At 38.3% G+C, this 17,108-nt stretch overlaps 2 pseudogenes across 1 annotated transcript in view; one reads left to right on the plus strand and one right to left on the minus strand.

Annotated features, from left to right (window-relative positions):
• LOC149044175 (uncharacterized) overlaps nt 1-17,108 on the minus strand; it is a 123,328-nt pseudogene that overhangs the window by 96,309 nt on the left and 9,911 nt on the right. The window contains exons 2-3 of the transcript XR_016187624.1: nt 14,463-14,642; nt 12,488-12,507 (exon numbers count right to left, since the gene is read on the minus strand). The product of XR_016187624.1 is annotated as an uncharacterized LOC149044175 (transcript). The remainder of the gene's footprint in view (nt 1-12,487; nt 12,508-14,462; nt 14,643-17,108) is intronic.
• Nucleotides 4,915-6,055, plus strand: LOC149044188 (uncharacterized; annotated as a pseudogene).

Raw genomic sequence — 17,108 nt, forward strand, 5'->3', positions numbered from 1 at the left:
TATGAGCCACAATTCGGCTGGATTTCACTGAACGTTTCACTTTCAGGTTCAATTTTAAAGACCACAAAAAACTTCAGGCAAACTTGTTAAGTTCGACCAGCCAAACTATTTCAGTTTGTAAACTATTGCAGATTGTGGATTTTGATGATTTGTGAACTTAAATGGTTCGACATTTTCGACAGCTTTAGTCTTCTTCAACCAATCAGATTATTTGAACCATTCTCACAAGGATTCTAATTGCCTTATTGCGGAGCTGGATTTGAAAATAAAATTTTGTTTTGAATATTGAAAGTAATGTTGGGGGGATTCTTTATTAGTAAACAAATAGAGAAGCCTTGAATGTGCTCTGTTCCGTTGCGAAGCACTTAGGAAGCGGTTAGTGCACTCAAAAAGTGGGGAGAAGCACTCGACTACGTCTTCCTACACTTCTTTCGTGCTCTGGCCGCTTCCTGAGTGCTTTACAACAAAACAGGGCGCAGTCAAGGATTATCTATTTGTTAATTACCATTTTTTTGAGGACCGCCCTGTCTGTTCATATTGCACTATGAGATCTTTCTTTCGCTTTCCAAAGCTTGTAAAAACGTCCAAATTCTTTCTATATTCCTTCTATTCGGGTATTTTAAAAACAGAGCTTTTCTCAATCAAAGTCTGGATGTTGTAACTATGGTAATCACTCTGTCATTGTATTTTCTTGAATGATATCACAAGGTAAAGTTTGTTTTTATAGCATTGACCAGTCAAACCTTTTATTTTGTTTTAGCTTGCCATTTACATTTCTATTAACTAATCTCTTCTTTTTTTAGGAAAGTTTTATACAAACTTTTCTTAAGGAAAATGTTAAAGCACTGTGCAACATTAAAAACAGTACTTGAAATACTCTTACCTCGTGCTGTTATCACTTTTAATTGAAATTAATCTTTACTTTGCTTGAAACCGTAAGTAAAAGAGTCACAGATACAGCCACCATTCAAACCTTTTTCGGAGTTAACTGAACATAGGAGAGTTTTCGTTTTAGTTTTATAACCTACTAATAAATCCAGGCTTTATATAGATTGGAGGTCTAAAAGAGCTCGGTATACTCAAGTACAAAGGACCAGGGAAACGGAGAGACGGTAGAGGAAACGAAAAATTCGGCTCTAAGATGTGTAGGTCGGAAAGACAACAACCGATAGAGGTAGTAAGGAGTCGTCACCCCGCTAAACCTCCTCCTCGAGAGTTATGGCTAACATGACATCTCACTTCGATTCATCGTGAGAAACCGTGCAAACCTGACAACCAGTCTGAGTTTGCGGTGCCGAAATGTATGTTCATTAATATCTACAGTCTCTCCAAAATGAAGAACAAGGTGCGGGCGTATGTTGTGCTGGAGGCAGATTTGAAAAACCATGATGTTGATGTGTGCATTGCTACTGAGACCCATTTAAAGCTAGATCAGCCCGATGCCGTGGTGAATATTGCGGATTTTAATATATATAGGAGGGATAGGAATTGGTCAGGACTTGATATGAGGAACAAGGGCGGCGTGGCTGTTTACGTCAAGAAAAATCTATCTGTTGTGGATATTTATCTCTCAAGGCTTTATGAAGTAATTTGCATTACTCTCTGCCCCCCTACGGGGTATAGATTTCTTGTGTGCGGAATTTATCACCCGCCTAAACATAGTTATGCAGAGAACGATATAATGAACTATCTTATTGGCTACACGGATAATGTACTTGAGGCCCACCCAAAAACCATCATTGCTCTGGGCGGAGATTTCAATCAGTTGGACATGGATGGATTACAACCTTTGTCTGGCTGGAATGTACTGGTTGATTTCCCGACGCGTGGCGATTCACACTTGGATAATTGTTTAACAGACTGGCCCGATTTGTTTGCAAGGTGTTACCCTTTTTACGTGTCACCAAAATCGGATCATTGAGGTGTGATTTTGCCCGCAGGATCTAAACTTCACCCTGTGCGTCGTAAAGTTAACATCCGGGACAGACGTCTACATAGGAAACAGGATTTGTACATGGCTTTGGTAGGAGAGGACTGGGGAGCGGTAATTGATACCGAGAATGTAAACGAGGCTGTGAACAAACTGGAGACAACGATACGGGGTCACTTGGATAGGTGTATGCCAGTAAGGGTGGTCACTATGTCATCACGTGACCCTGCCTGGGTGATCCCTCTTGTTAAAGCCATTTTGAGGTCGAAATCGAGGGTGTCCGATGAAGCTAGGCTGAAAGAGTTGAATAAGAGGATTTTGGAAGTGATTAGTGAGAACAGAAAGCGGTAAAAACTGGAGCACTATGTCTAATCTGAAGAAAACGGCAACCGGCCCGGACGAAATTCCTTTTTGGTTTTCAAAAGAACACGCGGAACTACTAACCCCGGTTATCTCTTATGTGTGGAATCTTTCCCTTCAATTCATTCCTCGCCTGAATCTTGGAAAAGAGCGAACATCAGTCCATTACCTAGGGTTGACGTACCTAAGGAGAATGGTGATTTCCGGGGAATCAGTGTAACACCGGTGATTGCTAGAGCTCTTGAAAGGGCTGTATGTAACAATGCACCACACATGTCAGACGCGTCATGGAGGATCACCTGAGCAGTAGTCGATTCGCGTACAGAGAGGGTGGGAATTGCCCATCTGCGCTCCTATCTATTCAGCAACAGATTTGCAAATACCTAGATGATAATAACTTTACCATGGATTTTTCCAAGGCATTTGACTCGGTGAAACATAATCTCTTGTCCACCAAGCTTAAACAATTACATCTATCTCCATATCTTGTTAATTGGTATCACAGTTTTTTTATCTGGTAGGCAGCAACGCATTTTGTCTGGTAACTATCACTGTAGGTGGAAAGCCGTCAATAAGGGTACTACACAAGGTAGTGTTAGTGGCCCCCATCTCTTTAATATTTTTCTTAACGATCTTGAAATTACATATGATGGCTTCCCTGCGTTATTCAAATATGCTGATGATTCAACAATTGTTGCACCGGTACTAGGCAATACTGATACCTCTGACTATAATCCAGTCAATTGCATTCCATAACATACTGAATTGTGCTTACTCGGAGTCACACTTCAGTGTGATTGTAAGTTTAGTTCTCATGTTAAGGTCAAACTAATTAAGGCTAACGAGTGCCTCTATATATTAAGAACTCTGAGAAAGGAACAATATGGCCAGAATGAAATAGATCTCCTTTTTAAGAAAATTGTATTACCTAATTTAACTTATGGCCTTTCAGTGTACGGTGCGTATAAACGCGATCTAAACATATTACAGAGCTTTTTAAACAGATGTTACAAGCGGCGTCATATTTCAGTTTCATTGAGTGTCAAGGATATCATGCATATGCAGGATAAGAAATTATTTAGTGGATCTAGGGCCCTAAGCCATCAGCCGTTAAATGAAATTCTGCCGAAGCCTAAACCCCAGCGATATAATTTACGTCGCAAGGTTTGCCTCCACCTAAAGATTAACACAGAACGTTCCATGAACACAAACTGTTAAAATTACATAATTTAATTTTGGCCATAGTATATTATTGTAATTATCATTACACAGTTTCTCGTTTATGTAACATAGAATATGTCTTTTTTTATCTCATGGTTTATTAAAGACTTCAAAGATTTCAAATAATAGAAGGTCTCCTAATTCAATACATTCTTCCCTTTACAGTCTTAAAAGTTCCGGCTTTCACCTTCGGATATAAAGCGCTTCGAATAATTGTAAGTTAACGGGTCGTTTTCTTGTAAGATCACGTTCAATGCTTCCGATGTAGAGTTTTTCTGATGTAGGGTTTTTTTTACATCCCTTGTATGCTTGTGATTAGGTACCCAGCGTTTTCTGCTGGCACAGGTTGGTTCTTTGGATGGGGTGAAAAGTTGAACGATAACATAACAACAATCTAATCCAAAAATACAATTGAGGTATTTCTAGTGAGTATTTTGAGCCTGCGTCAAAGCTTTTTCCCATCACTATTACTTTAGAACATAAAGTGACACGAAATGGTATGGAAGGACTGATAACAGCAAGCATTAAGGAAACAAGAGCAAAATGAAGCTGAAGTTCTTATATCAAGTCATAGGTTGCATACACACTTACAGGCGTTCACTCGGGCTACTTATGTGTGACAAAGAAAGCGCGTCTTTGCATAAGGACCTTGGAAATGAAAACAATCACTTAACCCTTTAACTCCCATGAGTGACGAAGGCAGAATCTCTCCTTACCATATCATTACAATATTAATCAGACAAGTGATGAGGATAAAAAATTATAAGTTTAAGGATTTTTTCGTTGATCCAGTGCCAAATTCTCAGAAACAGCATCATAAAAGTTGTATGACAGTAAGTAAAGAGAATTATAAATGAGATCTTGGGCGTTTAAGGGTAATACATCTTAAAAGAAGTCCAAGAGATTCCTTCTGGCGAGAGCTTTGAGCGTATCTCAAGCGTTTGAGGATAAGGCTTTAAGCGTATTGAGCAAACCTCCCAAAATTCAAGCTTGTAGAAAGCGAATGTGGCCTCTTTTATCAGATAGAAATGGAATGTTTAAAACATTTTTTTTTTAAATTTGTTGCCTGACATGGCATACCTTTTAGCCTTTTCCGATGAGCATCAGGAATTATTAGTATGTAAAATTAAATTCGCCCCAGTATTTCACATGCTAAATGTTTTCTAGGAATCCTAATAATCACAAAAACCCTGGATACAACGTTGGGGATACCCTAGGTTGAAAATGAAAAATTGGTGAAATGGTTAATCAACAAATGAATAGTTAAAGCGTTATTGAAACGCTGAAAATGATTATTGTAAAAGCAGAAACATTAACTGAGTTTAAATGCTTGATGTTACAGTTTACTTATATTTTTGAAGGATTTTCTTATCAATATAAATTTTAAATAAGATGATAATATATTTTATATACATATTATATAAAATATATATATTTTAATATATAATAGAAATTATATTAATAATATATATAATAGAAATTATATTAATAATATATTATTATTAGATAATTTATTAATTATTTAATTATCTGCTTTTCTCTCTCTGAGTGGGGCCCCGTACCAGCTGGTGTACCTCAGGGGACAAAATTGGGGCCATGGCTCTTCTTGCTAATGATAAACGATCTAAGAATTCCCCACGTCCAAACTTGGAAGCACGTTGATGACACGACGGTGGCAGAGATCGTCCCGCGTAACGCATTAGGTGACGTCCAAACCGCTGTCAAAGTGGTGGAGGATTGGTCCGAAGCACAGAAGATGTAGCTTAACGCTGACAAATGCAAAGTTATGGTCATCGACTACAAAAGGCAGAAACACCATTTCACTCCCCTCTTGGCAAAGAATTAGAGACGGTAGAGTCGGCTAGGATCCTAGGCGTGACTATTTCGTGTAACCTTAAGTGGAATAACCACGTCAATGATGTTATAAAAAGAGCAAACAAACGATTATACTTTTTAGTCCTCCTGAAGAGAGCCCGCGTTCCAGCGGATGACATAATTAATTTTTATTGTACAACTATGCGTCCTATTCTGGAATACTGCGCACAAATATTCCATCATGCGTTACCTGCGTATCTTAGTGATGACATTGAAAGGGTCCAAAGACGCGCATTGTCCATCATTTCACCAGAACTGTCATACCATGACTCTTTTGACAGGCACGGTTTAGCTTCGCTCTATGACAGACGCATGAAATTATGTACGGATCTGTTTTTGTCTGTCTCAAATCCGTCTCACAAATTATATAATTTGCTGCCAGATAGGCTTTTTACAGCTTACAATACTAGACACCGGCGCGTTTTTAACATGCCGCGCTTTCGCACTGACCGTTTCAAATTTTCATTTATCCCGGCTATGTGCGCGTGTGCTAACCTAGATTTTTAGCTATTCCACTGCTGTATATTAGCTATATTAGTTATATTAGTAATTTTATTTAGGTCTTAGCATTTTTGTAATAGGTAGTCTTATATAGTCTTATATAATCAATGATTGTGAAAAGCACGCAATTCAGCCTATGGCTGCAATGTATTTTATTTGATAATAAACTATCTATCTATATCTATCTAACTATACAAATCATTACAGCATAAACATCACGAGCTTAAATGCTTGATGGTACAGTTTACTCGTATTTGTGCAGGGTTATTTTATTTATATTGATTTCAAATAACATGTTTAAGACCAGTTCAATCATTAATCACTCGTATCGTAACAGCAAAGACATAAATAGAGCTTGAAACCTTGTGAAGGTGTGATGGTACATCGCGCCTCATTTATTGAGTGCGGGTCTACTGCGAATGGTGTGTGTGTTTGTAAGTACTTTGAGCATTCCAGAAGGAAAGCAATTCTTTATGGTTTTCAATCAAGCTTCGCACCACGAGAAGCAGAGAGCAAAGAGACCTAACTCGTTTTCACGGTTGCCTCGCTTTCATGCTTGTAGAGGAATACCGCAGACCGTCAAGTAACGCAAGCTTACACACTTTCGAAGTCGTCGACGGATAGATAGATAGATAGATAGGAAACCGAAACCTAGACTTGGTCTACCTACATAGCCCAAGTAAAAATGCCATGAACAACAAAAGCAGTTGGTTATAAAACTAAAACGAACACTCTCCTATGTTCAGTTAACTCCGAAAATGATTTGTAAGTGAAAATTTGACTAATGGCTGTATCTGTAACTCTTTCATTAACGGTTTCAAGCAAAGTAAAGATCAATTTCAATTAAAAGTGATAACAGCACGAGGTAAGAGTATTTTAAGTACTGTTTTTAATGTTGCACGATGCTTTAACATTTTCCTTAAGAAAAAGTTGTATAAAACTTTCCTAAAAAAGAAAAGTTCAGTTAATAGAAATGTAAATGGCAAGCTAAAACAAAAGAGAAGGTTTGACTGGTCAATGCTACAAAAACAAATCTTACTTTGTGATATCATTAAAGAAAATACAATAACAGAGTGATTACCATAGTTACAACATCCAGACTTTGATTGAGAAAAGCTCTGTTTTTAAAATACCCAGATAGAAAAACTCTTTTTTTCCTCATAAACCCTCAAAGGAATATAGGAAGAATTTGGAAGGTTTTACAAGCATTGGAAAGCGAAAGAAAGGTCTCATAGTACAATATTAACAGACAAAGTGGTCATAAAAAAATGGTAATTAACAAATAGATAATCCTTGACTATGTTCTGTTTTGTTGTAAAGCACTCAGGAAGCGGCAAGAGCACGAAAGAATTGTAGAAAGACGTAGTCGAGTGTTTCTCCCCACTTTCTGAGTGCTCTAGCCGCTTCCTAAATGCTTCACAGCGGAACAGAGCACAGTCAAGGCTTCTCTATTTGTTTGCTATTAAAGAATACGTAAAACTCCTCATGCATTACTTTCAATATTCAAAACAAAATTTATTTTCCAAGCCAGCTCTGCAATAAGGCAATAAGAAGCCTTGTGAGAATGGTTCAAATCTGATTGGTTGAAGAAGACTTAAGCTGTCAAAAATGTCGAACCATTAAAGTTCACAAATAATCAAAGTCCACAATCTGCAATAGTTTACAAACTGAAATAGTTTGGCTGGTCGAATTTAACACGTTTGCCTGAAGTTTTTTGTGGTCTTTAAAATAGAACCTGAATATGAAACTTCAGTGAAATCCGGCCGAATTGTGGCTCATAATAAATCACAAGTTTTTTCACATGACAGTTAGAAAACAAACTGCTCAAGGTGTGTGTTTTATGAATTAACGACAGCCGAATTCACAAGAAAATGAAGATTACTTGGGATGACAACGCCATAAAACTTTCCTGCTGGGACTAACGTGGCCTTCCACTCAAGGCATCGGAAAGGACATCAGAGCAAGCTCTTAGTTGTTCACTCAAAGGGCGGCCGATGTCATTTCTGAGGCCTTCACTGCGATGACCGGAGACTGCGATGATGAGCTAGCCGCGATGGACCTCAGCACGATCGCAGTCGCTCTGACACCGTCATGATAAGTATGAATTTTAACAGCTATGCCAGTTTGGCTATATATTTCATCACTGCTGTTTTGTTCTGTTTTATTTTCGATGACGAAACTATATATACTATGCGAGAGTTAGCTGTGTTTGATCTTATTACCGTACTTAAGCTTGCAATCTAACTGAGCGTGAAAACCTTGAAAAGTCGAAGTGTCCATTCGTTTCTTCTTTGAGGATTTTCGTCTTTGCTTACGTTATATAGAGGATAATACATGGGCGCGAGTAGATATGGAATTTCTCTTCGAGTGTTAATTCGATAACTCACAAGTGAGCGCAGTGAACGAGTGAGATGTCGAGTTGACCACGAGAAGAATATTTCCATATCTTCAAGCAACCATGCATTATTTTGTTTATCTTATAAACAGAACAGCCTTTTACTGACAATGAAAGTCAACTTTATTGAATGCGAATGGATCGACAATCCCCGGATAAAAATCGCAAAGTGCGTTGACGCTAAGGCTCAACATGAAAAAATGCGTCGGAACACTACAAAAACAAACCATAGACATAAATTACAATATACAAAATTCTCAGTTATTGATTTTGTCCTTACCAACAAAGGAAATTTTTTAGATACAGGGCCAAAAATCGGTCTGTGGCAAATCTTTCATTTGTCGTTTTCGTTCTCAGCCTCAAGAATGCCACTACTAAAGCCACCGAATACGTAACTTTCGCTTTTTCTTTCCGTATTTGGTGTTCTTCCCTTTCTAGGAAAGCTTGAACATCACTGTCTGTAAGAGATACGGAGTATTCAGTGTTTTGGCAGCCATAATCCGTTAAAATTCCGACAAACCACTTTGTATCGTGAAGGCTTTGCCGTTCATTCATCAACCCGACCGAGTGGCGCTAAAGGCGAGTGACGTGTAAGCAGCTATTGGCGATATCAAACACACGTGAAAAACTACGATATTTTTTCGCGTGTGTTGTTACAGCTTTTTTCAGGGCTGGAAATCCTTCTATAACACCGTAGTTTATGTGATAAAATAAGGTAAATTACGGCTCTTGGTATGTTTGTTTGGTTCTTTTGTTGCTACTTTATTTCCAGCTCGCTTGTTACGAAATTTCACCTTCAATTAACAAAAAAAAAGCCAGAGAGAAATCCTGGAAAAGGTCGGACATTATACAATTTGGCAGATGGCGTGACAGCTTTAGCTCAGCTTATGCTTTGTACTCTGATGAAGCACGCTCTTTCAACCAATAACAGCGTGTATTATATCCGAACTCTATTATAGATAGTGATAGATACGTGTAGAGGTAGTCTTCACAAATTACATCCCAACCCGTTGGCTGAATTACGTAGTTATTTAGAATAATAAAAAATATAGTTATGTAAAGAAAATACCAATGGTATATAGTGTACCCTCGTAGACTAACAAGCGACAACGCTTTGTACTCTGATACAGCAGGCCCTTTTAACCAAAGACAACACGCGTTATATATTCAAAATTTATTACAGATAAAGATAAATACATGGAGAAAAAGCTTTTAAAAGTTGCACTCCTGCCCGTCAGCTGAATTATTACGAGATAATTTAGACTAATAGGATATAATAATGTATGATAGTTATTTAGACCAACAAGTTATTATAATTTATATTAATATACTAGTGGTATATAGAGGATATTACATGGCCACTTGGGGATACGAATTTTATCTTCGAGTGCTGAAAGTATCAGCACGAGAAGATAAAATTCGTATTCCCAAGCGGCCATGTAATGTTCTGTTTATTTTATAGATACTGATGAAATTTCTAAATGATAGAAAAGTGCCTGTCACAAAAATTTTATGAAACTCGGATATATAGTTATGAAGGAGAAATAAAGACGATAATACTTATATTTTTCTCATATTTTCGACATCACTTTCCGAGACTTCGGCAAATCTTCCTGAATGTTCTTCAAGCTTGAAAAAGTATCGATATGAAAATTTGGCAGCTCGTCGAGAAAGTCACCGGTAACTGTATCGTTTTCGCACCTCGAAGCCATTTTGTGAATGAAATTTCAAAAGAACCGGCCGCGCGCCTGAACGGGAAGCTCTCTTTTAATTGGCTAATCATGTTAGTAACCATGGCGACGCCAAATAGTATCTTCGCTACGCGCGATGAAAATATGACTTTTAAGGAAAAGGAAAAATCTTGGTATTTCATCAGTATTTATATATTAATAAGAAGATAAGAATATCAAGTCGGTTTTCGGTGATCACAAGTTCAAAACACAAGGCAGCAACCTAAACGCTCAAGAGTCTTTGGCTCTCACTAAGTGCTTTACAACACAAGCTGACAATACACACCCTTGCTTCACCACTGTTCAGGACAATTCGATGAAATAACTAACTAAAAGTTAAAAAGATTAGTGAACAAAATGACTGGTTAGATTGACTCCTGATAATATCAGGTATAGCTATTTTATTAAAAAGGAAAAACCTTTTTATGAGGCTTACAAAGAAAACATCGTTAGTTTCGGTTTGTCTTGACGCGTTCCGAAGTCAATATATAACTTAAAAATGACCTCTATTGGCTTTCTCTTTGTTTCTCACTCATAGCGTTCCCTCGCTAAACTAAGCAAGCTATGCGAAGCGCTTGTTTTGTTGCTACGTGACGTCACATTAGCAGTGATTTCTAACTCACGCTTATACCGGAAAATGATAAAGCCACCTCCTCCCTCCTAGGACACACTGACTTTCTGAATTTATCGTCATATGAGCTAAAAATGGACAACGACAGACACCATTTTGAATTATGCTTAACGGCCTGGCTGCTAAACTGTGAATTATAAAAAGTCTTTTTTTCATCGCTTGGCGGTCTGCTTACATAGTTGGTAGCACCACAAAAAGGCATTCTCGACTCATATAATCTTTTTTTTGGAAGAACAAAGCAGCAGCCTTTTGAGAAGCTCACAAAATGGTTATGAATTTAAGGCCAGGTTACTATGATGATTTTACAATGGCACCGTTTAAAGTCTAATTTCGGAAAAGTTTGTTCACCCTTTGGCATCTCAAAACGCGGTTGGTTGCGATAATTTGATGCACAATTTATATTGATGAAGATATAGACCTGTCCTTCTGTTCGTTAAAGACCGAGTTTTTCCTGTCGGATGGCCCTCAACGAGGCTCTCAAACTTATCCAAAATACGAATCGAGAAAGCGAGGTTACTAAATCTTTGGGTTCAAACAGAGAGCGATGATTCCGGTCAGAATAAAAATTTGAATTTAGAGGTCTGAACAGTTTAATGAGGCCGGTTAAACTCCCCAATTATGGTGAATGTACTAACACACATATAATGAATAAAAATATGGATCAGGAAATACTTATCCGGTAAATAAACTGAGTGCAACCGACAAGTAAAAAAATGGTTTAATTCCCAATGTGACAGCAGTTTAGTCGTACTCCTCCTGACGGACATCGCTTTGTTGAGACTCACAGTTCAACAAGTTTATAAACAAACAAAGCAGCTTATAATTTGAATGGGTATAGCATTTCATCCACGGATTGGGTCTAGAATAAAAAAGAATAGAAAAAATCGATGAAGTATAGTTTACCTCTTCACTAACCTCATCAACTACATCTCTGTCTGAAAATCAAAATGAGCGTATGGTTTAATCTGTTGATACCGTGTTACATTCATGCAATACGTTGTCGAGTTGTTGACATAACCCTCAAGATTCTGCCTAAAATCTTCGAATAAAGTCTGATTTCTGTAAATCAAAGGAGCTTCCTGTCGAATCGTATCGATGTAATCTCTCCACCTTGTGTTTTCGTCCTCTAAAGACCTTGGATATGGACGATGTTTTGGATTTCCCGCAGTAACAGGCGCAAACATCAATGCCTGACCTCGAAATATCAGTTCCACAGCAGAAAACATGTAGATTTGCGATGACCACCAGGTTTTGCTTTCATACTGCGTACGGTAAGGGAAGAGATGCTCAATAGATTTGTAATGAAATGCATTGAAAAGAGCATCGAACCATAGTATAGGTAACACAAGGGGACTGTCCCTCTTGTTACACATTTTCTTTCGTAGGTCATTGGTCCAGATGCCCCGATGATGCCATTGGTAATTCACAATGCCAACTGCTGGCTCGTAATCTAGGAGCCATTGTTCGAAGACTCTAAATGGCGGAAGCCTCTTCATTTGTGGAGGAGCAATTGAATGGAAATGCAGAATCACATCATCATCCATAAAAATGTAATAATGGTATTTTGGAGATCTCGTTATGGCAGCAAAATACAGCACATTTCGTCCCGTTCCCCATCCAATATTGGGATAGAACAGATGAGTGATGTGAGGCGACTTTTGCACTTGACATTTGGTACGAAAGCTTAGCACTATGACATCACAGTTACATGTCTCGGGGTCGCCGATCTCGGAAGAAGAGGCAAAGTTTGAAGGAAGGCATTGTTCTGTTTGAGTGAGATAAACGAAAGGCTTTGGCGATGAATTATTTGTGGGTTTTTCTGTGGCTGTAGCTTGAGGAACAACCTTTCGACAGACGATCTCATCTACGATAAACAAAATGTTGTCGTTTATTTTGAAGTGCTCGAAATCAAGTCGGACCTAACCAGAATTATTTAATTCAATACTAGAGAAGGAAATTGATTCAGCGTAGAACTTTGCAAATAGTTAATTATTACGCTTTTTACGTTATTGTAGTGATTGGGGATCTCTCCAATGAAAAGAACTTCAAGAATGATTACCTTGCTTGGAAAAGAAGAAAAAAGTAAAAAAAAAAAATAAAGAACCAAGACGTATGAAATAAGACCAATTACGATGAGCGAAGTTTTAGAGATGAATTTTTTTTCCTAGGCAGCACTTTCGAGCTTATTTATCTCGCTTCTTCCTACAACAAGGAAACAAACAGCACCGACGGAATCAAGCTATTCGAGGTTAGGAACATGTTGAACAATTTGTTAGATATTCTAGTTCTCTGAGAGACCAAAGTCGATGACAGCTATCCAGATAGCCAGTTTTATGCTAAAGAATTAAAGCCAAATCGACAAGATAGAACAGATTTCAAAGGTGCCTTCATAATTTGTGCAAGGTCCAACCTTTAAACAAAGCGCGTTAAAAATGCTGAAACAGTTCGTTGGTTTAGAATCAATTAACATTGAGGTCAGAAATCAAAAGGACTCATAGAGATATATTTTGGGTCCGTCTTTACAGACCATCCAAAATGGCCAAAGAAATCTGGTCATCCGAACGGGAACGACAAAATGAATTCATCAGCAGGCTTTCGGACGATTGAGCGATTGAGAAAAGTATCTACGACAACAGAGAAATCGCGTTGTTAGCCTGAGAAGATTAAGGGATACTTCGCAAAGCAATGTCAGAGACTATTCAAATAACTGAAGGCGAAACCATTGGTCAAAAACAAAAGAAGATTGCAGATATCCTAAATAAGCACTCTCTTAGCATAATCGCACCGACTGTGAACGACCTGAATGATCACGCTAGTATTCCTTTCATCAACAAGAATATCTCTCCTAAAGAATTCTTCAACTTCAGCTCAGTAAGTGAATTAAGGTTTAAGCCACAATCACTAAAGTCACTCAACATCAGGAGAGCTACAGGAGGCAATCTTATCCCTCCAATGGTGTTAAAAAGATACTCCAGTCTCAGCCAGTGATGCGAATACGCGAACTGTACAGAACTGTAAACTAAATTTTGCACCATAGCTGTAGTCTCGAGTTGGTTCAATGACATGGGCCTTTTCTAAACGCCAAGAAAAGGGAATCCTAACTACTCAGAAGTTCCAAGACGATGTTAGCTTCCTTAATCGATGGAACACCAATAGAGCCTTCTATCACCTGTAAACTCTTAGGTGTTCACAGGTGCTTAGCTGAAGATGATCTGGAAATATTTGGTATTCAAATTCATCTTTGTTGTCATACATATGTTGGAGACTCATAATACCTGTAGTTGCCCTTTAATTTGCTTATGCTGTTGAATTGGTTATGCTTCTCAAACTGAAAGGGGGCACTGACCCCTGGAGAACGCCACTAGAGATAAAAAACTTAAAAAAAGTAAGGGTAATGTGGGTAATGACTAGCTCGAAACTGACAGAGCGCTAGAGCGATCTAAAACCCAAAACACCGGAACAGCCAAGGCTAACTGATCAGGGGCGTGTTCTCTGCAGTAATTACCCATCAACGCCCAGGGTGATCATTGTACGCTAGTTAATTTTGAAAACCAATTTAAAACGATCTTCAGTTTGTTATCTTGAATCGGCGATAATATTACATTGCGAAGGGCTAATTTCTGGTGAACGGTGAACGGGACAACGCGACGTAAGTAGGCCTGTTAAGCTTTCGGAAGCGTTGTTATTTCCCTTGTTCGAACTAAGTTATGTTACTTTTAATTTCCTAAATATTTGCCTGCGTCTTAATTTAGATTTTGACGGCATAATTCATCGGATGAGTATCTAATGCTGTAAATCATTTCCAACTCGTTGACTTACCCGTTGTGCTGTTGCTGTGAGTGGGCTGGCTAATTTCTTGTCCAAACTTCACTTGGTATGAGGCGTACATGAGGAAGGTGGTCAAACCAAGGATAAAAATCGAAAAAATGCTAATTTTACCTCTCATTGTAAAGATCATTTTGGTTCTGTTTAGAGTCACCCCTTCATAAACGTTTAAACCTGCGGATAATAAAAACATTTATTCGTATGGTAGAGAAGGATGCAATCTAATAAAAATCGCGATTTTAAGACGCCATTATTGAATTGTATTGGTGGCTAATCGAGGGATAATATATTGTAGTATTGGGAAGAGTTGTATAGCGACGAAGCTCAATGACAATAACAATATATTTTCCAACTAGCTAGCCGCCAATGTAATGTGGTATTGCCGTCTCAAAATTCCGACTGGTTTAATATCGCGATCCACCCGTTACAAACATTATACTAAAAGCTGAGAAATTTCTGAAAAGTAACTGTCTTAGATCACAAAGTATTTTTAACCAAATTTGAAAAACCGTCGAATCTGTATTAAACGACACCGTATCAGTAGGTAACCCTGTATTAAGCGGTCGGTGACCAAAGTCTCCAGAATATTCCCCTTTATCATTGTAATTCGTACCCCTATTAAGCGGACCAATAAGGGATCGTAGTCACCCTCTACTTAATCCCAGGGGCTTGTCTATATTGAACGGTCACTGAAAACCGAACCACCAAAATAAAATTAAGAATCATCTTTCAAGTAATTTTTAATTTATATTTCTCCTCCAAAAACAAAGTAGCATTTTTGAGCGAGATTCTGTATAGTAAGTAGTCACCTAAGGCATAAAGAGGCGTTTTGTACCTTTTTCTATAATACCGTTAATGTGTGGAAACTGTATTTAGCGGTTAACCGGTATCAAGTGGACACCCCATGATTTCGTATTTTTTCACAGGAGTTGTTACGGCTTTTCTCCGGGCTGGAGATCCTTATTTAACACCATAGTTTACATGATAAAATCGTTTCTCTCACAATGTGGCCACTTCGGATGTCTATCGCGACATTTCGATTGCACATATACTGCCAATCTTCCTCGGCTGATGAAGCTGGCAGTATGCAGTCCAAACGTCACAATCCACATCCGAATTGACCAAATTCGAAGTAACCACATCGGGAGACAAACGATTATATTTCTCTTTTGAAATGATTGGATTGTTTCATTTAGTCGCAAGGAATTGTCCCACGAACAGTTCACACGCAGGGACCTGGATAATTTGGGGAGACAAGTTCTTGCGACTTCTCTCACGAATTCAAACCAGTTCGAATTCGTGGGACAAGTCACAAGAATTACATTTTGGACCCTACGATCAGACAATCTAATGAAAAATTTAGATGGTAGTTCATTTGAAGGGACCTAGTTCTCGCTACGAGTCGCGGGCACTAGTCCTTTCACTTGGTGCCGATCTTAATGCAACCGTTCTACCTCTGCAAAATAACATGAGAGAAAACATCGAACATCCGGTTGTTAAAAGGACAGATAAATTTATCCACTGGATAAGCTCATCCGGTGTATAACATGGTTATCCAGTGGATAAAAAGCTGTTGCAAAAGGCACAGATAGCGCGGCGTATAGTTATCCGACGGCTAAACTCGCTGTACAGGCAGTTGCCATGGTGATAACCCAGGAGTTGCGTGATCTTTTAGCTTGCGCGTGCTAGTGGCGAGACAACATTACAGAAAATGTTGCTTCTTCCCCGGCAAAGCGCGCTAAAAAACCAAAGCTTACACCTGCCGAATGGACAGTTATTTTCGAAGAGGCGGAAAAAAAACATCAAAATAATCAAGAGTAAAATTTCTACGACACTTTCTAACAAACACAAGAGTCGAGTATGGGAGGTAATAACTGACAAAGTCAACGCGTTCGGAGTTTCCAAAAGATCTGTCATGGAAGTGAAAGAAAAGTGGAGAGGAATGGAGAGTGGAGCAAAGAAAGAACACAGAAAATTTACCACTACAAGAAAGAACACCAGATTCCCCAAAGGCTACCACAGCCAAAATTTTCGAGCTTTTTGAAAAAGACCCGTCTTTCAGCGGCATTTCGGGGGGTGTCAATTCTGGTAAGTCCACTTACGTCAATACTGAAATATACTGTCTTAATGAATAGGAGTGTTATATCCAATTCTCTTAAGTAATTTTCAAGGAAATGCACGCACCCCTTTACGGTAGAACTGCTCACAAGAACTAAAGAATTAAAGGGTTCATACATTTTGTGCAAATTATATGCAGCACAAGTTTCAAGTTCATCAATTTATTACTGAGAAATAATTTAGCGCCAAATGTAAGTACACAAGACGCAAGGGTGCTAGTCGATATTACATTTGGCGCTAAAATATTTATCAGTTTTCGTTAAAATAATAATTGTTTCCTATAATTCATTTCACGTTTTGAGCGTGCTCGGCTTCGCATGACTTGTAATTAAAGATCTTATCTTAGATCACTAGTTGTTTGGGAATCATTAATTAAGCCTGGATAAAGGGTTACCTTTAAAACCAGGAAAGGGAAATGAGAGTATAGGGAATTGGGAATGGGGAATCTTCAAAAGTGGGAATTTTTAAAATGGGAAATCTTTAAAATGAAGAATCTTTAAGAGCGGGAATCTTTAAAACGGA

This window comes from Pocillopora damicornis, chromosome 6 (genome assembly GCF_964200805.1).
Source record: "Pocillopora damicornis chromosome 6, jaPocDami1.2, whole genome shotgun sequence".
Classification (NCBI taxonomy): domain Eukaryota; kingdom Metazoa; phylum Cnidaria; class Anthozoa; order Scleractinia; family Pocilloporidae; genus Pocillopora; species Pocillopora damicornis.